General features: G+C 35.3%; 1 protein-coding gene and 1 non-coding gene across 2 annotated transcripts in view; one reads left to right on the top strand and one right to left on the bottom strand.

Moving 5' to 3' along the window:
* Window positions 1–24,711, top strand: part of Kcnh5 (potassium voltage-gated channel subfamily H member 5) — a 332,835-nt gene that overhangs the window by 161,078 nt on the left and 147,046 nt on the right. The gene's annotated exons all lie outside the window — the stretch shown is intronic.
* On the bottom strand, window positions 22,348–22,490 carry LOC117287189. The gene has a single exon (XR_004518392.1). It is a non-coding gene; the product is annotated as a U4 spliceosomal RNA (small nuclear RNA).

Here is a 24,711-nt window from a genome sequence, read left to right as displayed (position 1 = left end):
TCTCCCATCACAGGGAAGAGGGAGACTGCAGGGCCGGAGGTAGCAGTATCGCATTCTGAGCAGTAGATGGGTATTGAGAGGGCCTGGTTCCTCCTCAGACTCACCCAGTTTTGATCTGTTGCTGAAAGCGTTTCTCTTTGATAGTGCTGTTCAAAGGCTGTTTAAAAGCACTCTGTGGGTCCTTTTCACATAGCAAGTGGAAGCCATCAAAGGCCTGAGAACTTGGCACTGCTGCTTCTCCCCACCGCATGTTAAGTAGCACTCTTGCTCTCCCTCCACAGGCTCAGGAGGTGGGGAGTTGGGATTCATCGACGGAGGAGCAGGAAGGGACAAGGATTTTCATAGCCATTTAACACATTTATCAGAGTAATTTTGCAACTTTTGCAGATTTCATGATTTCCTCTTTATTGGGAAATTTTAAGAATCTCTTGCCTAACATGTCTTCTTCCTGCCCCCCCCCAAACTGAAGGAAAAGGCAGGAAATGAGATTCTAACAAAGTAGGGAAAATAAGTTGCAAAGACTCCAAAGTCTGATCTTTTAGTCACTGTGGAGTTAATTCCGGGATGTTGCTGTCCTTGAAGGCGGTCGGGAAGAATTCTGAGCTTCTGTTTTCTTTTTCTCTGTGCATCATTATTTTTCATTTTCTGAAGTAATTTTTAGTAGTAGGTTCATAATGCAAGTGTGGAGTGTTTTCTCTTTCATTTCATGCTAACCCAAAACAAAATAGGCTTGATTGTATTGAGAGGATCTGATGCACTGAGGAACCTTGGAGATTTGAAGACAGGATAAGAAGGAACATTGTGGCTGCTTGTTTGGACCTCATTATAAAGGAGGCAGATTTTCTTTTCTTAGCCTCACATGGGTACAATTCTATCTGAGCACAGATTGGCTCGATGGCTTTTGAATCACTCCTTTAGCTCTTTAAATCTGTGAAAATTTCAAGAGAAATAAACTGATATTTGGATCAATGGTAGGTTAAATATGGAATTTCGTAAATGGAGGTTCTTTACTTTGTGGTCCGTGAAGTTAGTCCCATGTGGTTGTAAACTTTCTTTTAGTATCTAGAAAGCAAAGCCTATGCATGTCAGTTATTAGTATTGGTGGTAGACCATGGACAAGTGGGGCATAATCAGATTTCAGGTGCATGAGCTCCATCTGGCTTGTGGCCGGGGAAAATGAATACAGCAGTGCATCCCAAGTTGGAATTCAGAACGTTTTATTTTATCGAAGTCCAGCCTTGTAATTAGTTTTAGCAGGCACTTTAGCCTTAGCATATTATCACTGAAAACTAACCATGCCTAAAAGAAAAAAAATGTTATTTCTAACTTTGATGAGAGTCTGCTTTCTCTGAAGTGTGTGTGTGTAAATTACACACGTGCGTGTCTACCCCAAGCTTGCCTCTAACAGGAAAAGGTGAGGTCTGAGAGAAAACTGTGCAGTCCCATCAGTGATCAGGGTGGGGCATGTGTTTGTGATTTTGCTAAAGAGGGGAGGATCTTTGTGGCTGGATGAGGAAAACTAAACAACTGATTCACTGGGCTGACTTGAACTTGGTGTCCTCTGCTTTTGTTTCTCTTATATCACGCAAACCTTTCATGCCAGCTCACTTCATTATGGAGACCCTTCTCTATGGAGCATAATAGATTTATGCCAGTGAAGCAAAAGAGGTATAGTGATTGGGAGAAAATGGACTGGTAACTTCATTATCCGTGCATAAAGAATTTACTTAGGCTAAAGTTATTTATATGCTGAAGTGGAAACAATTACTTTTTTACTTGCTTTCTTAATGAAGATCCTTTGAATTTTTGGGGTGGGTTACATTGTAACAAATTAATCAGGCGTAGCTTTGGAATGTTTTTATTGAATGGGGTAATTTCTGACATACTAGAAAATTACCACTCTCTTAATTGTACCATAAATGATGTTTCACTTCCTCAAGAAACTAAAGGTGATAATTTTCATTTGAGGAAATGGCCTATAAATTCTCCACAAGTATTTTCTGAAAAATAAAAAAATATGGTTTGTTATATAATTAAATCATTTATATATGACACCAGATCAACTTTTAGTTATTAGAGCTATAATAGCATCAGTAATCACACATTCTATATAACTTTGACAACTCCAAGAATGGAACCAACCGTTTCTCCGTCTCTGTCATTGATTATTTTCTTCTCTAGTTTCCTGTTTGGGCATATGAATGATGCAATCCAGTTTCATCTTTTTTCTGGTTAGAACAGTCTTCTTATCACTGAAATCCTGCAACATCCTCTGCTACTTAACTAGATTTTTTTTTTCTGAATTCTCAGTGATTGCCAGCATCCTGCAGGACTAACAGAAATCTAAGGCTGAAAAGACTTCATTGCTGTCTACCAAAATTCTTTCTTGAAACTGAAGCATGCTGGGGATTTAGCTCAGTGGTTCTGCTGCTTACCTCTCAGAGGCAAGGACCAGAATTCGATCCCAGGTCCAAAAAAAAAGAAAAAAGAAAAAAAAACAACGAAAAAACTAAAGCACAAAGACACAAAGTAATATAACTATATCAAGTCCTTCTTCCTTACTTAGAGGAACCTTGAGTCTTTCCAGTTGTCTTCTTTCCCTCCAGTCAGAGAGGCATGATTGCTCCCTCATTGCTTCTAAAGGGAAAGAATGTATGTTGGATTCCCTTATCTTCCCTAGAGGGACCTCATTCTCACAAAGATGACACTTTTTCACTCCAAGAAGAATTTTAGGAAGGTACAAGCGAGGGGTGGACTGCGATGTGACAGTAAAGAGCATATGTGTGTGTGTGTATACACGTACACGCGTGCTGGTGTTTGCTCTACTCTTTATTGTATCTCTTGCAGTACTGTATTTACAGCATGTGTAGCAATGATTTGTAGATGAACGTGATGGGTAGATGAAGGTCTGCTTTGTCTGTTATTAATGCCACTTTTATTTTGCTTGGTATTTGCCCATCATCTTTGCTGTTAACTTTTTAACTTTCAATGTTCTTATACTCTAGAATTTCTGATAAAGAGCACATAATTGTATTTTTCAAAACTTTGTGAGTTTTTTGTTTTTAACAAAAGTTCTAGTCCATTTATAACAGTCTTCATTTCTAATGCGTTTAAATCCATGTCTGTAATCGTTGTGCTTTCTAGTTTTGAACATCTTTTCTGTTTTCTTGTAGATTTTCTTCCTGTGTACTATTTTAGAAATTAAAATCTCCATGTATATTCTTTTGGTGATTTCTGAAGATAATACATATGCTTCACAAGTCTACTCTTAAGAGTGTCTGTACATTTTCGCAGGAGAATCCAAGGGTTTGGCACCCCACCCCTGCACGGAGTATTAAACTTGGAGCCCCGATGTCTCTTCATATCCTCTCTTCAAATCTCCAAGCAACATTTTCCATTCCTTTTTTAATATTCTAAATCACCTAGGCTAGCCTTGAGCATGCAGTCCTTCTCCCTCAGTAAGAATCTGAGTAGCTGGGATTACCGGTGTGCGCAGCCATGCCCAGCAATGTAAAAGCTTTTAAAATAATCTGTGCATTTCCGTATGAACTATTATGTTATCATTTTCCTCTGTTCTTTTGGTTCTACTGAGTTTTTAATGCCAGAAATTAGACATAATCGTTACTTAATTAAACATCAGTGTGACTGTTTTTTTCTCAGCTTTCTAAAGTATAATCTTAGAATTTAACCTTTTGTCATATATTCCTTATACATTTTTTTGGTCTGTGTCCCTAACATAACTCTAAGAACAAGCGTCTGGTGTTACTTCATTTTCACTAACCCACAGTGCCCGGGACAATGCTATATACTTAGCAGGTGCTTAATAAATACTTGCTGGCTCACTGATTTCCACATCCGATTATACTCATGAGTTTTCATTAAATGGGAAATTTTAACATCCAAATTAAAACACTTAGGGTTTTTCTTTTGCTGCGGTTAGTATTGGTTTGCCATGCTCCATTTCCATAGCACTGATTCAACTAGAAATTACCTGGTCAGGTTGGCATGGGAATTGGTGGGTAGAAAGAGAGATAAACACCTGAAAACGCAAAACTACTACTGTAATTTGATGCCTGTGTGAAAAACACTGAAGACACCATGTGTCCATTTTCCATTTGGTACTTTTCACCTAACTAGTCTTTCCTTCTTAACTTATGGATATCTGTTTATTCTCATCGATATTCACCTGCTGTCGACAAGGGAGTGAAAATTTTCTTTTTTCCTGGTTTGGAGTCAAAGAAGGGCATAGTAGCTCAGCGACAGAATTCACATCTTTTTTCTTTCCTACCCATGCTGTTCTTTTCGAGGATTCCTTCATCTTTAGATAAAAGGCCATTCTTCAGTTTGTGTTGAACACCCTTGTTAATTTTTCTGTCTTTTAAAATTAATTCATCTAGCAAAGCATTTCTTTCCCACTAATAAAAACTTTTCTTGCCTTACAATATCTGATCCAAGAATAGTTTAAAAATAATCCTGAACTCACTTTTGATAATATAAAAGGACTCCAGATCAGCCATCTGATCTTGAGTCATTATTTATGATCTACTCATTATTTATAATCTATGGCAAAAACTCAGTTTACCAAAGAGTTATTAGCATGTATTTCTCAGACTCCTTGCTCAAAAGACTCATGCATTCTCCTTAGTCATTTTCACTTTGTGTGTGTAGTAAAGCATAAATAAAATTTGAAGTGCTAGCTGTTATTGGAGAAGAAAGAGACACTGTCATAAAGCAACTTGGCAATCAAAATTTGTCACTTCTCACTATGACCTCATAGTGATCATATGTTATTTTATTCATTTCTCAATTGCTGAGTATTTGGAATTCTTAGCTTTCAATAATTGTTTTGAGGCGATATATATATATATATTTTTTTTATTGCTGTTTTTGTTTATTACTTAGATGCAAACTTTAATAATTTTTGAATCTGCTACTGAAATTATTTATTGTATTAAGTTACCTGTAGTAGCTAGGATCCAAAAGGCTCAACAGACCACATGAAGGTCTTTATTTTTGGAAATGTTTTAATTCTTAGCATAATGCTTTTAATTAATTAATTAATTAATTACCAAGACTCTATGCCAAGGAGCAGTTTATTGTGCATATTCTTTTGATGGATGGACATGTTATATTTGTCATATAATTAAACTCTAAATCTATCTGCAAAAGAATTTTGAAGGGCTGCAGGTATGGTCCACTTGCCTAGCATGCCTGAGGCCCTAGATCTAATCCCCAGTACTGGAGAAAAAAAGTGAAAAGATACATTTTTAAAACCTATGGATCAGCATACTTTTTCTTTAAGCATATCTCCCATCATAAGAAGGGAGTAGAACAGATATTTCAAATATTCATCAGCAATGTGAAATGAAGAATTTAAATAGCCATACTAATAGTAGGCCTCCATCTTGTACTCCTTCTATACTCCTAAAACACTTTTATCTGAGTGAATTGGTAACAAAATGAGCTGTATTGTTTCACTGTGGTAATATAGAGGTCTTATGAAAATGGTAAGTAAATCTGGTTGATCCGTAGCTTTTTACTAAAGGTGGCCTATTGATGTTTCAGATGGAAATGGTATTTGCTTGGGACTACTGATGACTACTGTGTCTGACCTTCTAGAGTAAGGGTATTAATATCAGGGAAAGCAATATTCCATGGCTGGGAGTTCCCTGTTTGTGGAGATTTATTGACATTGGATTGAAGACCACATGGAGACTTCATCATGTTTTGTCTACTGGATAAGCTTCTGGTTTAAAAGTAATTTCTTAGTTCTATGGCTCCATCATTTGTTACTATTTTTCCCACTATAAAAGTCAATTAAAAATTTATCTATATAAAATTAGGATTACATTGGTTATAAGAGTTCATAATAGGGAGGGTTCAAGTAGGCTATCCATGCATGATACAAGAAATGATCCTTAGTAATTCTGGTGAATATAAGATATCTCTTTGGAGTCTTAAATTCTGTCACTAGATTTTTTTGAGAAAAGGCTTGTCTTTTGTTTGTCTTGACTTTTAATATTTTGTCACAAGTCTAAATTAAGGAGATTATGACCATAGGTGCTGTACTGTGTATTTCAATTTATTCTTTGTTCCCATCCTTATCAGGAAATAATATTAAATAAAGTCATGATGTAGATTGAGTTATGGTTGAGTTACAGGTTTCCTGGTTGGTACTGATAGAAGAAGGGTTATTTATATGTGTGAGGTCTTGGGTTGTGAGTATCTTTCTATAATTTTATAGGAGACTGAAAAAAATAAGATAACAAAGGGATATGTATAGTTAAAAGTAGTACATTCATATATCTCAAAAATGATGTAAGAATGAATCCTGTCATCTCACATATCCCAAGTTTAAGTTTTAAAAAATTTAACTGAGCTCACGGGAATGATATATTATTGTTAATGTTATTAATAGAGTCTAAAATCAAAGAAATCTGAATGTCAAGTTCCCTTCCATTATCAAGTTCAGTGTTATGATTTAAGGTCTTTTTCTCGGTTTCTGAGATATCATTGAGTAGATTATAGGTTTGGTTATCTATAGATTTACAGCTGTAGAAGTGAAGGAAATGTACTTATTCAGAGTTTTAGAAATTAAATTAAGAGAAGTTATCTTTTGAACTATCTGAGAAGTTTATTGAGCTTGGTGAGTTTAATTTCAATGCATTTAATGAAAGTCAAAGGTGCATCCATTTAGTTAAGGCTGTCAGAGCCAACTCTTCTGCGCAGAGATAAAGTAAGAAAGGAGAATGACTTACAATTAACCTTTTGCTTGTAATGTATCAAATGGTCAGACAAAAGCTATCTGGCATTGGTTGGATGTTAATACAGTGGAAACCATTGACAATCAACCACAGCTTCCAGATGCTGTGGGGGCTACAGTATGAACATTCAGTTTAAACGTGTTGATGAAAATACAGAATAATGTTCTGGAATATTTAGATTCTGTGTGTATGTGTGTGTGTTGTATGGTATATGTGCATATGTGTGTGTTTACAATAGAGGGCTGTAGGAACATGATTAGTTGTCTAGAAATAGTTTAAAGTCTTGATGGCTCATATTGATTTGATGACTGATTGATTCATGATATTTTTAGTCTTCAGCTTCTAAATTTTCTACTTGGCCTGCTAATGCTTTACAGAGCAACTGTCTTCAATACCTGTAGATAACGATCTTCTGATGTAACTATATATTCAACTGAAATACACTGTCACTTTGAAGGATAATGTATTACTGTGCAGAATTATTATTATGCAGGATATGGTGCTTCGTGAGCCAATTTTCTCTCACATCCAAAATGTGGTAGGTGCCGAAGCAGTCTGACGCCTGAGTCTGCCCTGGCCTCTGGCCTATTGACTTGATCCTTTTAAGGGTTAGACTGAAGGAACCAAACCAGCATCTGAAGCTCCAGCCCCGCCTCTCGGTGACCTGCTCCTGGTTCCCTCCAGACCTTGCTGGGATTCTTGTTTTGCTTCCTCCGTACCTCCATCGCCTGGCTTTGCCATTCCTGCCACTCTGCTCCCCTGCAGTAGGGATTCTTTTGGTGTGGGCTCTGCCTTTTCTGACTGGGCCCTCGTGGGATGCTCTGTTCTAGTTAATTTGTTTGTCTCTCTTTTTTTTTTTTTTTTTTTTTTTTCATTGCTGTTCTCTCACTGTCTGAAACAATGCCAGGGAAGTGGCTGGCTTTCAGTTAGCAACTTTGTTAAATGAACATCTATGACTCTGTTTCCAGCATTTTGTTTTCCTCTAAGTCTGATCTTCTAACTGAATTACCTCAGGGAGGAACCAGAACTCCAGACAAAATTTGCTTTCTCTGGGTTCGTGAATCTCCTGTGGCCCGTGACATCTACCGCTTGATATGGTCAGGACGTTAATGTTGTCAGGTGGCATTACCCATCAGAGTGTAATGTACTTGTGCTTTAGGGTAAATTTGTTTCCAAGTGACTTTGGGCCTCCCAAATTAGATATTCTCGTGACTAAGAAGTTTATAACTTGTATCAAAGAGTAATTTCAGGAAATGCTTAAGTAAGTGTAAGTATCTCTGTGTATACTCTAATCAGGTTTAGGTCATTATTTTCTCTGGCATTAAACATTATCTTTGGGAGAGAGACATGGATCCAGATGGATTAAGCAGATGGGTAGTGGACATTTTGTGATCTTAGGAGTCTAAAGCTAATAATATTTTCATGTGAGTTAAGGTGTACACAGACTCCTACTTAATGCATTATGGCACTGTGTCTGCCTCTGAAAATTAATCTAAAGTGGACATCTGAAGGAAACTTTAGCATTCTTAAAGGCTGAGCCTTAAAGGAATATATTTTACATTTTTTCTAAATTAAAACCACATAAATATAGAAATAGCAGTCTTTGAGCTGAAAGGAGCCAGAAGATATCAGCTATTTCAGATGCTTGCCATAGGCAGGTTAGGTAATTGGAATTTCATAGGAAGCATCCACCTGAGAGTCAAAGAAGTTGAGTGACTTTTCTGCCAAGTGTGACAGGGGAAGGTTGCATTTCATCGGTGCAGTTATGATTCAGAAGAAAGTATGTGTTCTTATATTTTCTATTTAAAATTTCCTCTCCTTGCAAGTCCGTAGCAGTCTACGTCATAAGCACATCTTCTTGTAGCATGTGTAGGACTTGGGTCTGTGTAGTTTTAGCTGGTGGAATTAGAGGATGAAGTTTGTTTTCTTTCTTCAAGGCAAAAGGCACGCAAAATCTAGTGATGTGCTCTGAGTGCAAAAAATCACCTCTAGTCGGGTGTGGTGGCACGTGTCTGTAATCCTAGCACTTGGGAGACTGAGGCAGGAGGATTTCTGTGAGTTCAAGGCCAGCCTCACCTACACAGTGAGTTGAAGACCAGCCTGAACCACATAACCTGCCTCAAAAAAACAAAACAAAACAAAACAAAATGTCACCTCCTGTATCTCAGATTCTTTTTTTTTTTTTTTCTGGTACCAGGGATAGAACTCAGGTCCTTGCACTTGCAAGGCAGGTGTGGTGCCACTGAGCTAAATCCCCCAGCCCTTCAGCCCCTCAGATTCTTGACAATTAACTGGTCCTCTCTCTCTCTCTCTCTGACAAAGATAATTTAAAATGCTCTTAGAAGCACATAAATCATTTCATTTATCCTTCTTGTTTTAAGGAGGAAGAACTAGGCTCTTGTAAGTGGTGAGGTTATATAGTTTACCACAAAGAAAAAGAAACAAACAAAAGGAAAAATGATTAAGTCTCCAAAGATTTCATTCCCATACTGCTCCATGGAAAAGCTAAACTAGAAAACTCTTCTGAACCCAAAGTAAAGGTCTTTTCCATTTAAGGGAATAGTTCCCCACTCACAGCCCAGTGTCATGTTCAGTATTATTTTATCTGCTGTGTTCAGCACTGTAGTTCAGGTGGGACTTTAATCTTACACTTTTTTGTTGATTATACTCAGATGATTTTTGGAACATTGATACAGAGTAGATTTTTGCTTAGTTGTTTTCATAGCCATCTGGAAGTTTGACCATAGAGTCTCTAAATGCTGCCATTGAATTGCAGGAACTATACAACTTCAGATCCGAAGTCTAGGTAATCCGTATTTGTCATTACTCCGTAGCACCACTGGGATATCTGATTAATGCAGTTTTGCTCCATTCTGATCAGCTACTGCTAAAAAGACCACATAAACCGAGTGGTACATTTCTGTGGTCTCCCTGAAGGCTAGATCAGAACATGGAATTGGATTTTATTGAATTTCTGCATTGATAATAGTAAAATAGACCTCATTTAAATAAGATCATGTAATCATAGTCTATTTAAGGGAAGTTAGGGGCAAGGAGATGAATTGTAGTTTCTCCCTTGAAATGCCTTTTCTGCCTGTGGCAAAGTAGAGGATAGAATAAACCAAAACATGGTGCCTGTATTTTGTTTGATGTGTCTTGTGTATAGAAATACTGTGGTAGCACTCCTGAGAAGTATTTATCTTCACATTCTCTACCAGTGCCCCTGATATCTGTGTTTTCTGTCATTTACCTACATCACCTATCAGAACCGTAACTATTCTAGTACTAGTACCCCCTTCGTTTTATTTTGTTTTGTTGGTATATAGATATTCAGTAATTTACACATTTTCAAAATGCTACATAAACTCAGAACTATTCTGGACCATAGCCAAGTCTTTGGAAGGAAATGTGCATCCAGCTAGTGTATATGTTAGCCTAATGCTCAGGTTGATGGAAACTATATTTTCCCTCAAAAAGATGATTGATGAAGTCATCTTGCAGACAAAGAACTCATAACCAATATTTTTTCAAGCTTCAGATCAATTCTGACAGAATGAAGAGTTTCATATAACAAATGGGAAATATCCATTTCAAAATTTCAGCTGGTATCACAACTGTTGTCAGCTTCCAAACATCCTACCCTGGTTAAAGTCATGGGAAGCCCAGCTGCGCAGAGAACCATGGAAGAGAACGTGTGGATCATTGTATTCTTTAAAACGCGCACCCTGCTGATTTCTGTTTCCTGTTAGTTTTAAGTGCAGACCACATAGCACAATATAAAGAGCAAAACACAGTTTTTTACGTGTTACAAGGCACCGCAGTTGGTGGCCGAATTGCTTCATGCCTGGCTCATGTCTTTTGGGTTGATAGGTTCTAGAGGAAGTCAGTTGTGGAACTGAAGACATTTTGCGGCCTGAAGATGCCTAGAGCGTGGTGTTGTGTGTGAGTGTGTGTGCACGTGTGTGTAGGTGTTAAATTTTCAAGAAGAAAAATGTTCAGCCTGAGTGAACAGGACTAACAGTTGCGAGATGTTTGTGAACACGCAAGTGTGAGGGGCACAGAATCTGAAGCAAAAATTATTGTCTTAAAGAGGGGTCGTGAGATTTGGGATATGAAGATTTTCCGTAGAGATCCAAGTCTTCTAACATTTTTTTTCCTTCCCATTAAGTGTATTGGTACATTCAAATCAAACAATGCAGTAACATTGATCATTGGGATCTTGTACTGTTACGTGATACATCTTGGTTCTTGTTTTTTCACCCCCTTCACCCTTTCCTGTTTACATTTTTTCTTTAAAATTTCAACATTCACTTTATTTGTACACAATGAATTCTGCATGATAAACTATAACTAACTTTACATTTTGTGCTTTTCCCATCTACTCCATGATAATAAATAATGACTCTAAAACATAAAAGGATGTTTAAGTAATGGTATTTACCATCCCCTTTCTTTTGCTCTTAAGAGTTTTAATTTTAAATACTTATGTATTTTCCTGTTCTATCTCTTCTTTAATCTGATTTCCTGATGACTGAGGATATGTCTTTCTTCTTCTTCTTCCTCTTCCTCTTCCTCTTCTTCTTCTGTGCTTGGCAGTGTCTTAAAAATATAAAACGAGTAAATTTTATATTTTCATTATTTTCTCCATATGTTTCTGTACTTTAACAATTTAAAGGTTTGTTTTCATGTATATTATAGGGCAGTTGACTGTGAGTCAGTTCTTGCCTTGTCTAACAGTGTACAAAATAAATTTCTGATATGAAAGTTTTCAGCTATATTTCTTCAAGGATTATTTAGGAGACTGGTCAGTAGTAAAAATGATCATCTTAGTTATTATAAACTTACGATATTCTCAAAATACAGTATATAATAATAATTTTAACTTATATAATTGATTTAGAGCTAAAAAGGCTTTACAGGTCATGAAGTCCAAAGGCACTTAAATTTAGGTCCAGAGAGCAGACAAGTCTTGTCTGGTATTATTATATTTGTAGGTTTTAGTTTTCAGCTTAATTACATTTTTAAAGCATTTCAAGAATATTTTTCTGATCATGGTGATCAGGCATGAAAATATAATCTCTATGTTTCAATTTCTTTTTCAACAGCTGTCTTTACTTTCATTGAAGCAAAAGACTCTTTTTAGATCCCCGGGATTTGAAATTATTATTATTTTTGTAGCTATTTAACTAACTAAAAATCTGTTATGAATCTTTATTTTCAGTGCCTTGCTTAAAGTATTTAGTTTGTATGTGAATTCATTTTTTCTAGGGCAGAAGTGATATAATTTGTTTTACAGAATTCAAATAACTTTTGGACTTTGAATTGGCACTAATTCAGTTGTGGATTTTTAATGTTTTTTATCATCAGTGTTTTCCATTTTACTACCAAGAAGCATTTGGTTCCTTTGTGTTTGTTACTTGCTTTTATTTTTTAACAGCAGATATATTTATAAATATCTTCTTAATGTGTCACTCAAATCCATTTGAATGGCTAGATGAGAGTAGTAATTCACATTTCTTTGTTTCTTGTGGGTAATTTTTATAGTTTTAATTTCTAAATTAATTGTCTGAAATGCAAACTCCAAGAAATCAGATCTTAAGTGTGAGGTATAGACATACTTCCCATCGTACTACTGCTATCATACTATAGGTATGTTGTAGGTTAAGTAGGACTTTGTGGGTTATTTTCAAGTTTAGTATAAGCATAGTATTTTCAGGAGAAAAACACCTCTTTCTGTAGCACTGGTAGGACTCTGAGTAGTAAAGAGAGCTGTGGTTGGATATCAGCTCAGATACTTTGGAAACTAGAAACTTGTGTCTCTCTGTCTGAATAAGACTAAACAACTATGGCTATGTAAATAGTAGGTTGTAGACTGGAGCAATTATTCAGTTAGGAACAACACATGTAAATTGGGAACAAAGGATATTTGCTAGGATTGCTAAAGTTTCTTAACTTGCAGTCCTTCAACTTTACTCTTTACATCTATTATGAGCTACGTATTATCATCATTCATCATCATCATTATGGTTATTATGTGTACCCATGGTGGAAAAAAAGAATAGCAGACTATATAGTGAAAACTTAAATTCTCCTTCCAGCCTGACTACCCCATCATTCCGGACACAGAGGTAATTAACATTATTAATAAATTTTTGTATATTCTGATAGAAATTTCATTTATCTCCAAATATATATTTCATTTAGGCTACCTCAATTTCAGTTTTTGTCTCCGTGCATGTTATTAACAGGCTGGTTTCGGTGACATTCGATTGCCACTACCCCTGTGTTATTGAGTTCTGGAATTTTTAATTTATGTTTCAGCAGTGATAGCAGCAACAGCCGACTTAGCATTGCCTGGCATCTGGAAGTGGTCCCTGGTTTGTCATAATCACTTCATATAGAGAAAAGAATTATAATTTTTCAGGTGAAATGATTACTTTTCCCAGGTTAAATGACAAACCCATTTACTGGGGAGCTAAACTTTGTAAGATACATCCTGAATAATTGATTTTCCAGAACTTGGAAATATATTCAAAAACTTGTCCTGATTCAATTAAACAGTTAAATGGATGATGAGGATGTGGGAGAAGAACTGTACTTTGAAAATGGAAAGCGAGCATCTGCTGTTTATCCTCCAGATTGATGAGTACAGCTCTATTGGAAGGCTGAGTACTAATTAACTCATTAAACAGTTCCCACTGTGATTCCTCAATGTAATTTTGGGCTAAACGGATGTTTAGAGACTTAAAATCTCACTATAGAAGCTACATTCTGCTGTTCTTTTTTTAAATCATCAAGGATACATATAATGTATCCTATAATAATGATAATGATTCTTACAATAATAATGATGATGGTGGTGGCAAGTGACTTAGAGTATTTGCAGAGAGTAAAGTCACAGCAGTGTAAGAATCTTTAAGCCACGGAGGCAAATGTCCTGCTCTCCCAATTTATGTATTTTGCTCCTAACTTAGTATTTGTTCTGAATTTGTCTGAATCCGGGGGTACTAGAACAATTTCTTAAACCATGAAGTGGAAAGGAAGTATTTTTAAGCTAAAGATTCCTGTCTTAGTCACCTGAATGCTAAGTTGACCAATATGAGTAAAAATTACGTGTTCTGTTAGTAGCAGCCTTGATGGATTACAGGTTTGCATCTCTGCCCAGTTAATTGCTTCTCAATTAAAATTTACCTAGGGAGCACATTCAGCATGTATTCTAATGGCAAAACAAAACTGCCTTAAATAAGAAGAAAGTAGCATGAACTCTGTTGTGAAGTGATGGCTGTGTGAATAAGAATGGCGATCCTACTACTGCAGGCTAGACATTACATTATATATTAGAAGTATGAAAGCACAAGTGCTGATCTACAGTCTATTACATAAGCCCCAGCATTGTCCTGGACACAGTCCAGTTAAAGAGGACTCTTAGTAAGCCAAGGCTGGGAGACATTGCCTGAGGGCCAGCTACAGCCCGATTGGTTGTGCACGCCTTAGAGCACAGATATTAGAATATGTAACTCAATACATATTCTGTGATTTATATTCACACACCTCAGGGAGAATTATTGTTTTCTTGAAGGAGATTGGTGGTCTTCCTCAGATGACTGGGAGGAGATGACATTGAAGAGTTTTCAGTGGATTATGGAAAGGCCCCCAAATTGTTTAAAGTAATTTTTCTGAGTGCTAGAAGTATAGGGACTGGCAAGGTTATTTTAGGAAACAGTGTACAAATCTGATCAAGAGCTAGGGCTTTAGAAGTAGATGGACTGAAATTATTTATAAACTGTGGAATCTTCCGTGAAGATCTCTAAGCAAGTAATGTGCATTTAGTTTTGTTTTTTGTTTTTTTTAACTTCTTATGTACTTCAGTATTTCTTGTTTTAGAACCTAAGCTCTTGGTGGCTGAGTATCATGTGATGGTTCCACTGAATATTTGCAATGATGCTAAATATGAGTAAAAAAAAATGTGATCTACTTGTGGACCAGATGACCCCAGTTGTGTACTAATTTTATTGAAGGCTAAAAGTTCTTTCTGTACAGTGTTAATGAAATAGATGGAAAAGTGGCAAATTTAGATAAATTCAGCGCCTACAAAATGGCTAGAGTTTTGTAGCAGTTCGGCTCCCTCCATGTCAATGAAAGAAAGGACTAAGCCTCATATCAAGGTGCTGTAGGTGGCACTTTTGTTAGTTCAGCTTAGCAGCAAACACTTCCTGGATGTTTTATCTTCTTCTAAAAATAAGTCCGTGGCTCTGAGATATTTTCAAATGCACAAATACTATACCAAATTCACAATGGCTACTCATTATTCAGCAAAAGACTGAAAATGTGTAAAGTAACCATAAAGTTGCCAATAATTTTGATTAATTTCTTCACCACCTCTCTTTTTTGCTCATCTGTAGTCTACCTTCTTGTGTCTCTTTGTCTTGCCCAACAACACCTATATATCATTATTTTAATATCAGTATAAAACTGTGTAGTTGTGCATGGTTTCTGGAACATTGTTGATATTCGATAAATGTTTTTGAGTTAGGTATCCCTTTGACTGCTGAGTGCTACAGTCCTTGGGCTCAATGACATGTTATTTCACCAGGATCTGGAAATCAAGTGCCATTTTCTACTTCTTTTACATTGAGAAATGATTTTTAGAAATTCATGTTGGGTTGTCTTCTCTGAAAAGTTCTCTCGTACTTTCTTCTAGACTTTTCCCCTTTATTACTTTAGAATGAGATGCATAAGTGCGTGAGTGTGCATGAGTTTGCATTTTGAAAGAGGATGAGATTTACAGCTCTAATATCTAACTGTCCCACTAATGAACTATTTTTCCAATGTTGCAGTCTGTTCCATACATAATATAATTACACATGGAATAATTCCCTAATAAGAAAACTTGCAATGCACATAACTAGAAAAGCATGAGTAGAAATTCAGATAAAATATTTAGACAAGTATCTCTCATAGAGTACTCCCCAAAACAGTATACCTCAGGAAAATAAAAATGTATAAATATTTTAATACTAAGTTTATTGAGACATTATGAAATTAATACAACTTACCTTTGGCCTGTTGAATGGCAAGAGGTGCTCAAAGTGGTGGCCATTGACTTCTGGACCTTTATTAGCATGGCCAACTGCTGAAGTGTGTATACAGTTTTTTGGCAGAGTCTGTGTAGTGATCATGGAGACTTCACCATATCTAAATATAACTCAATAAATTTCACATACAAAATTAAAGTACATTTATGAAATAAGCATCTTGCTTACTATACTTCATGAAACATTTTCAGTACAAATTTTATACATTTAAAAATTGTCACGTGAGCCATATTATGACTAAAAAAGCATTTGCTTTTGTGTTGCACCAAATGCATAACTCCATATCTCATTTTATGGGTAGGTCTATAATCTCTTGGATTTCTTATATATAATGTGATGTAAGAATGTTTTTTTATGTGGAGATCTTCTTGTTCCACCTCATTTATTGCTATTATTTATCATCTTTTATCCATTTAACTCCCTCGGCAAGAATCAGTTGGCCAAATGTGTGGCTATCTTCGTGGACTTTCTGTTTTATTTCATTGGTTTACATCTTGTACCATATTGTGTTGGTAAGGATTACCATGTGGTATATGATGTTTTCTTGATTTTGTTGTTCTGGGTTTATACATATTTACTAAAATTTATTCTGAAATATTTCATACCAATTGATTTTTACAAATATTGTTTTTATGATTTAGTTTTTCAACTACTTGCTGGTAATATATTGAAATAAATTTTTCTCTTTGTTTTCTTTGTGCCTTGCAATGTGACTAAACTCACTTATTTTTACTAATTGCTTTCAGTAGATTTTTAAGATTTTCTGTTTATACCATCATGTAACTTACATGAAAACTCTAATTCTCTTCCTCAATTCATATATGCTGTTTCATTTTCCTGCCTTATTGACTGGTTAAGATATCAACATAATATACTATAGAAATGGCCAGAGAGAGTTTGCTTTATTTCCACTCTTAGGAAAAGTCTTAAGCCTTTCACTAATTATTTTATTTATGGGTACCAAGGATTGAATTCGGGACCTTGTGCTTGCGAGGAAGGCAGTGCAACCACTGACCTAAGTCCCTGGCCCTCAGTTTTAAATATGTTGTAATGTACAAGTTTTAAAAAATAAATTCCTTTTATTATTTTGTAGATTTTTTTACCTGTTTCTAGTTTTCTAAGAATTTTATTAATCATTGAGTATTGGATTTTGTAATGTGCTTTCTTGTAATCTGTTGAGATGACTCTAATTTTTCTGTTTTAGTCACTGAGGTGAATGACATTTATTTTTCAGGGTTAAACCAATTTTATATTCCTAGGTGAATTACACTTGATCATGATATTTATTCTCTTTTAATATTGTTGGACTTTGCTGATAATATTTTATCAAGTATTTTTACCTTGTCCAGGATTTATTTATACAGTATTTCTATAAGAGTTATTGGTTTATAGTATTCTTTTAATAGGTTTAACTGGTTCTAATATCAGGGTTATGATGGGTTCATTAAATGAAGTGGAAGGTATTTAATTCTCATTCATTTTCTGAAACATTTTGTTGAGGATTGCTCTTACTTATTCCTTAAATGTTTGAGAAAGTCTCCAGTAACTCCAAGTGCACACAGAATTTTGTTTGTCCAATATTTTTAAGTTTAGAATCTTTACTAGATATAGAGTTATTTCATTTTTTATTTATTTACTCTTTTTTTTTTTTTTTTTCCAGAAATCGAATTTAGGACCTTGCGCTTGCAAGGCAGGTGCGGTGCCATTGAGCTAAATCCTTGGCTCCTTATTCATTGTTTTGTTTTGGTTTTTTTGGTACCAGGGACCAAACTCGGGATCTTGCACTTGTGAGGCAGGCTGCAGCACTCATCCCTGGCCCCCTGGCCCCCTTTATTCACTCTTATGGCAGTTCGGTAAACTGTGTCTTTCAGAAATTTGTCTCTCTTACCGAGGTTATTAAGTTGATTGGCATAGAAATGTTTATATTTATTATTGTTGACACTTTTATTTTTGGTACCGCGGATCAAACTCAGGTTCTTGCCAGGTAGGTGGCAGAACCACTGAGCCAAATCTCCGGCCCTATATTTATTATTAATTGAAGTTTCCACTTGCATTCCTGATATTGATAATTTTTTCTTTTACCTTTTATTTTTAGTTAAGGATTTGTCAATTTTATTGTCTTCATTCAAAAAACTGTCTTTGGGTTTTATTGATTTTTCTCTTTTTTTTTCCTTCATAAAAATTTTTTGTTGACTTCTGTTTTAAGCACATTATTTCCTTCCATTTACTTAGTAAATAATTCAGCCTTTTCTAAATCCGTCAGATGAATTTCAATAGTCATTATTAGTGTATTTTTAGTTTTTCAATATAAAAATTTGAAATTCTAGATTTTCAACTTATAAAAACTTTAATTTTTAAACTTTATTTGGCTAAAGAAAGTGTTATTTAGTTTGCTGTGTGATTTCCTCTATAATCCTTAGACTATTAAAACTGTTACTTAATTCTTTAAATGCTTGAAGAGTTTTGAAGATATTAATTTGTTATTGATTCCTAGCTTAATTAAATTTTTTTGTGGAGAATTTACTCTGCAGAATGTCAATCCTTTTAAAAATTCACTGAGACAGATTTCACTTTTTGGTACATAGTCTATTTAGGTAAATATTCCGTATCCATCTAAAATAGTATCATTTCATCATTGTTAGCAGTAATAATGTTCTATAGTCAATTAGATTTATAGCTTGCTCAGGTTTTATGTGTCAGTGTTGATTGTCTGCTGTTCTGTGAAATCCTGACAGAAAATAGTTATCATCAGCAGCTCTATTCGTGGAATTGCCTAGTTCTACCTTCAGTTTTTGCTTTATATGTTTTGAGCCTTATTTCTTAGGTATATTTGCATTTAGTACTTTTATTTATTCTTGATTAATTCATGAATTTCTTACCAGGAAGTGTTCTTCTTTATATCTGATGCTATTCCTTGTACTAAAACTTAATTCAGTAAATTTAACCCATTTAGCATTTTTATCATTACCGTAAACATGGCCATCTTTTAATTTTAAACTACTTATGTCTTTATATTAACAGTGCTTTTTAAAATAGATACCTTGTAGTTAAACCTTGTGGATTTTGCCACTCTGTCATTCTCTGCTTTTTAATTGGAATATACAGACTGTTTACTTCTAATGTATTACCACTATGTTTGGATTTATGTTTTACCATTTCCCTTTTTGGTTTTGAGTTTATTCCTTTTATTTTCCATCTTTTCTGCCTAGATGTTTAGTGAATACTTTTCTGCATTTAATTTTATAAACTATATTGTTTTTTTAGCTAAAGTTTAAAATTTTTTCTACTATTTATAATTTATGATATACATCCTGAATTTCACCTTACATTTTATCTTCATATAATACTGTACTACTTCATACATGATTTAAGAAACTAGGAAGTCTTTTTTTTTTTTTTCCTGGTACTGGGGCTCGAACTCAGGACCTTGCACTTGCAAAACAGGTGCCAGAAACACTGAGCTAAATCCCCAGTCCCATGATTTAAGAAACTTAACAATAGGATGTGTATGTATCTTACCATTATTCTTAGGCTATGACTATCATGTTTTATTTCTATATATATGCCATGAACTGTATGATATATTATTGCTTTTGACTTTAAACAGTCAATAATGAGTCTTTCATATTTACCCAATATATTTCTTAATCCCAGGGTTCTTAATTCTCTTACATAGATCTTATTTTCATGTAGATTTATTTTCCTTTAGCCCAAATAACATTATCATCTTTTTAGTATCACAAATGTTCTACTGATGAATGTCTCTAATTTTGTGTTCATGAAAGTATTTTTTTTCCTCATTGAGTTTATTGGTACATTTTAGGTTTACAGCACAGTTACATTCATTATTGGGATCCTGTACCTTCACGTGACAGGTCTTGGTTCTCATTTTTTCCCCTTGTCCCTGCCCTCCCTTCATCCCCTCCTCCCCTCCCCATTTACAAACACTTTATTTCCATTTTTTCATTTTCTCATATATTTTTTCTTTTCCCTTATTCCCTTTCCCCTACCCTTCCCACTTTCCCTACACCTTTAGCCCTTTTCTTCCTATTTCACATTGTCAATCATGAAAGTAGTTTTGTTTTTATTTTTCATGAATATGCTCAGTGCATATAAACCTCTCAGGTGACATATTTTTCTTTAATCGAGGTTGTATGGTTGATTATGATGTGCCTCAGTTCAGTTTTGTTTGTATATTTTCTTGCTTAGGGCTTGGTGAAGTTCTATAATATGTGTGTTTTGAGTTTTCATCAAATTTGGGAACATTTCAACTCCATGTTTCTTTTCTTTTTCTTTTTCTTTTTTTTTTTGTGCTGGGCATGAACTCAGGCCTTGAGCTTGCGAGCAGGCGGTGGCACCACTGAGCTAAATCCCTGGCCTCTGTTCTTAAATAAATAAATAAATATATATGTGTGTGTGTGTGTGTGTGTGTGTGTGTGTGTGTGTGTTCTTCTCTGGTTTTTGTTTAAGGCTCTAAATCTTTTAACACTGTCTCACAGTTAACAAAAGTTCTGTTAATGTTTCTATGCCTCATCCTCGTTTTCCTTCAGCATGAACAATTCCTATAGCTGCGCTTTCAAGCTTACTGATCCTTTCTTATGCCAGGGTCCAAATGACTGTCAGTCCTGCACAGTGACATTTTCATGTCGAATTTTGTATCTTTAACTTCTATTCCATCTGATTCTTTTATATCTCCCTTTTCTCTCTTATTTATTTGCATGTTTGTTATTTAAATTCTTATACATATTTATAGGCATTATTTAAAATCCTTATGTGGCAAGTCTACTGTTTGTTAACTCTGGATCCCGCTTTATTGACAGATGCTTTTCCTAAGTGTCAAATTTCATTCTTCACTTGTGCAGTAATTTTTATTGGATATTAAACATTGTCAATGTTATGTTGGTGAGATTTTATTGCTTTCCAGTATTGTCTTAAGACATAGTTGAGTAATTTGTTAGTAAATGTACTTCCTTTTAGGTTTTATTTTATAAGTTTTGTTATATGGGTTTCAATGGCCTTTACTCTTACTAGTTTAACCCTGTTAAAACATGACTTTTCTAGGTCCTCTAGTGACTGTCCATTAATTCAGTGAGGTCTCTTTATTCTAGCTGGCTGGAAGATGAATCTGTAAAAGCTCTTTATAAGATTTGGGTTTAATATACAGATCTGTGAGCTATTTTTAGTTTGAACCTGAAGAGTTTCACTATATACATCACAGTATAAAATTCAGACAGAGACCCAAGTGGACTGTGTGCAGATTTATCAGTTTTTCCTTTGCTTAATGTCTTAATTTCTTATACTCTGGCAAAAAATCATTAGCTTCCTGAGCCTTTTACATTTCTGAATTCAGTCTGATCATCTAAGCCAGACCATTTTGTTTAAGTAAATTCAGTCTCACCCTCTGTTGTGTGGTTTCTAGGAATAGGGCAGTTGTGGAGCTAAGGTTCTTTATTTTTTATTCCTCAAGGGCGACACTCATGTGTGAATTGTCACCCAATTTCTGAAAATCCTTTTTTGGTAAATTTTGTTTTTATTTTATTGTGTATCATAGAAGGGGTTGAAGTAGATGTATAGATTTAAAATTTAAGACATCTCTAGTGTTCCCTAAAACATGAGTACCATAGTTTGAAGTTATACGAAGATTAACTTAATTGGAAATAAGAATCATAGAAAAGAAACCTTTGGAGTGTAAATTTATCATCTTGGCCTTTCATCCTGCAGGAATTTTTCATGCTATAATCATTTTCTTTTTTAGTAAAAAAAAATTTTTTTGGGGGGTCCCAGGGATTGAACTCCAGTCCTTGTGCTTGCGAGGCAGTTGGCGGAACCACTGAGCTAAATCCCCAGCCCACATTATGCTTATTTTCTTTGTAAAGTTTTTCTAAAAATAGTCTTCTATTTTAAGAATAGTAGAGAAAATCTAAAATGAATTCAAGATAGCATGCAAAATTTTCTGAACTTTTGGAATGTGAGATTTGGCTGATCACCTGAAATCATGCTCTCGTCATGAAAAATGCTGAGAAGTATTTTTTTGTATTTCTGAAATCTTTACATAAAGCAATTTGATATTGAAATATAACAATGTACAGAATGTAGACAAAATTTCACTGATTTTTATGTTATAGAACTACAGATTATTTTTTTCTAGAATAATATGTGTATATCAGTCTCTGGGCCAAACATGTTATATGTATGTTGCCAGTCAATTCTCCCCAAAACCATATGTGTTAGGTATTACTATTTCTGATATCTATGTATTCACACCTTTGCATCTTTCTTGGATGACAGAACAAACTCAGACTCTATGATTTTTCTGAGGTATCAAACTACTATGTGGTGTTGCATTTATCCTGTGCTCTTAAACTTTCCAGCCATTTAAAGTAAGAAAGGCAGTTTCATTCACAGAGTACTCAGTTGCTTTTATTATGAGTTTTCCAGTGAACATCGAATCTTTGGAAGTAAGACACACACACACACACACACACACACACACACACACAGAGCTAAAGCTTCTAGGAAAACCTCACTTCTTTGCAAATGACAGTCTAGGAGGCTAAGTTTAGTTTTCAATTAGCAATAATTGTGCCTCGGATAAATCTCACTGACTATGACACTGCCCCCACGCAAAGCTGGGGAAGGGTTAAGTTTAGTCTGTGCTGTTCTTTCTTCTCTGAGAGGATTAATTAGGTTTAAATAAAAATTATTTTTGTAATTAGGTTGACAGTTTTAGGTCTCTTGCATGCTTCAGAGTTAGTAGAAATTCATATCTTCTTCCCCGAATTTGCTATCGTATCAGAAGCCTGGGATCATAATTAAAAATAGAAAAGTCAGATGCCCAGTAGCCCCAGAAGCATGCACCATCATTTGAGCCCTGCAAGTATTGCTATCAGCAGCAGACTGGTGACAGATTCCTCATTTGGCTACAGATTCTAAGGGATACCATCGTTTCCAGCTGCTCCTTTCCTTGCAACCTGATCCTTTCATTTGGAGAAAAATATTGAGGAAGGATTTTGAGGCATTTATGAAAACTGGATAAGGAATTTTAGTATAGTCTACTCCAAGTATGCCCAGAAAGTAAAAATAAGTGATCTTCATGTTCCTTCAGATACTTTAATGAAGTCAAAGCATTGGATCATTGAGTAATCATCATTCCCAAATATGGTGTCCAGGATCTGACCCACTGGACAACTTGTTTTGTTTTTTATTGAATGCCTTTGGATGTATAACATCTTGATATGTGCTTGGGTCTGGTTTGTGGGTTGTTTTCATTTTCAGTGACAGTGAACAAGCTTCTCTGCCTAAGTGAAACAAGACTATAAAAATTACAAAAGGCGTTTGTTTCATTTATCAAAGATCACTTTATACACCTACAAATTAATAGCAGTCGAAAGAGCTGTCCTTTATATATACTCTATGCCTTTAAATATTAATTTGAAAGACTCTGTCCTCTTTCTTTAAGCCACGAAAGCATATCATTCTTTACACTAGTGGGAAAGAAATATGCCCATTAGATATTTATATTCCTCATTCTCTTCCTCCTCACTCTTTCTTTTTGTTCCTCCTATCATTTTAATTGTCACTTTACCATGTTCGAATGTTTCCATCTGTTTGTCATTGTTTCTGTCAGTGAGGAAAACGCAAGTTCTAGGGACTTGAATATAAGTCAACATAGATTTCTGTTTATTCGATGAGTTTATTTTATGCAGGTAGCTAAGAGTTAGAATTTAAAGAGATACTGCATTTCTCTTTGTTTCTTTTACCTGGCATGGGAATTTTTAAATACAACACTTTAATTCTTAATTCCTTGCATATTCCAGAGCTACCCTGAGAGAAAAAAAATTGAATTACATATAAAAGGACTTTCTCTTTTTTTGTAACACACTCAGATAATTAAAACCAGTAATATTGGGCATGGACTGAGACCATTTGTTTGTCTCTGAATTGACTCTGACCAGTTTAGTAAATGAACGTATAGGGAATACATTTTTTAAAAAATCAAATAAGATTTTTCTCTCCCACAAACTGTGAAAGATTTGAATATAGTTAGAGGCAGATCAGAAGATTTGCATTAAGGGGGCTATATTCATTATTCAAGAGGAAGAAGGAATAGATTGATGATTGTATATGATTTTTTTTTTTTAAACTAAAGCATCTAATGAGATCAAAGCAGTTGAGCAACAGACTTGTAAGCAGCCACTGATCACCAACAAGGACTCAATTTCAGACTGGAAGTTCTCTGTGCAAGTTGCCCCTCTGGTTGTGACTAGTCTCTTTCTGACAGGGTAGGGAGTCCCCTGTGCCAGCCCTTCCCACCCCGCTGCTTGCGGAGCTCATCCCTGAGCACCCAGGCCTGGGCAGCATAAGAACCCTTATGCATCCTTTGTGCATGTCCTAGTCCGTGGTGGCAAACCTTTTAGAGCTTTTTGTTGTTGTTGTTTTGTTTTGTTTTTTGGTAGTGGGGATTGAACCAGGTCCGAGGCAGGCAGCGGAACCACTGAGCTAAATCCCCAGCCCAAACCTTTGAGAGCTTTCAGTGATAACAAACAGCTCTCTCTCTGTAGTGCAAGGGCCATAGGTTCGCCACTGCTGTCCTAGTCCCCCTTTGTCACATGTCACAGCAAATTGTGATGCAAGTTTTATTGCCTAATGTTTAAGACATTCTATTCATTTCAGTTCCTGATTTCTCAGAATTCTTGACACACCTAATTTAGAGTGTGGAGTCAACCTGGGTTTAGAAGCAACCTCATTTCCATGGAATCTTGAATTTCAGCATCTAGTAAAGACTCTGGCACATTCAAGATGATCAAGATTGAGTAATGTCTAATAAGCCATACAAAAAAATCTAGACAAGA

The sequence above is a fragment of the Fukomys damarensis genome, unplaced genomic scaffold, assembly GCF_012274545.1.
Source record: "Fukomys damarensis isolate Sample0158 unplaced genomic scaffold, DMR_v1.0_HiC HiC_scaffold_21, whole genome shotgun sequence".
NCBI classification, from domain to species: domain Eukaryota; kingdom Metazoa; phylum Chordata; class Mammalia; order Rodentia; family Bathyergidae; genus Fukomys; species Fukomys damarensis.
This window is presented reverse-complemented; position numbering and strand designations above follow the sequence as displayed.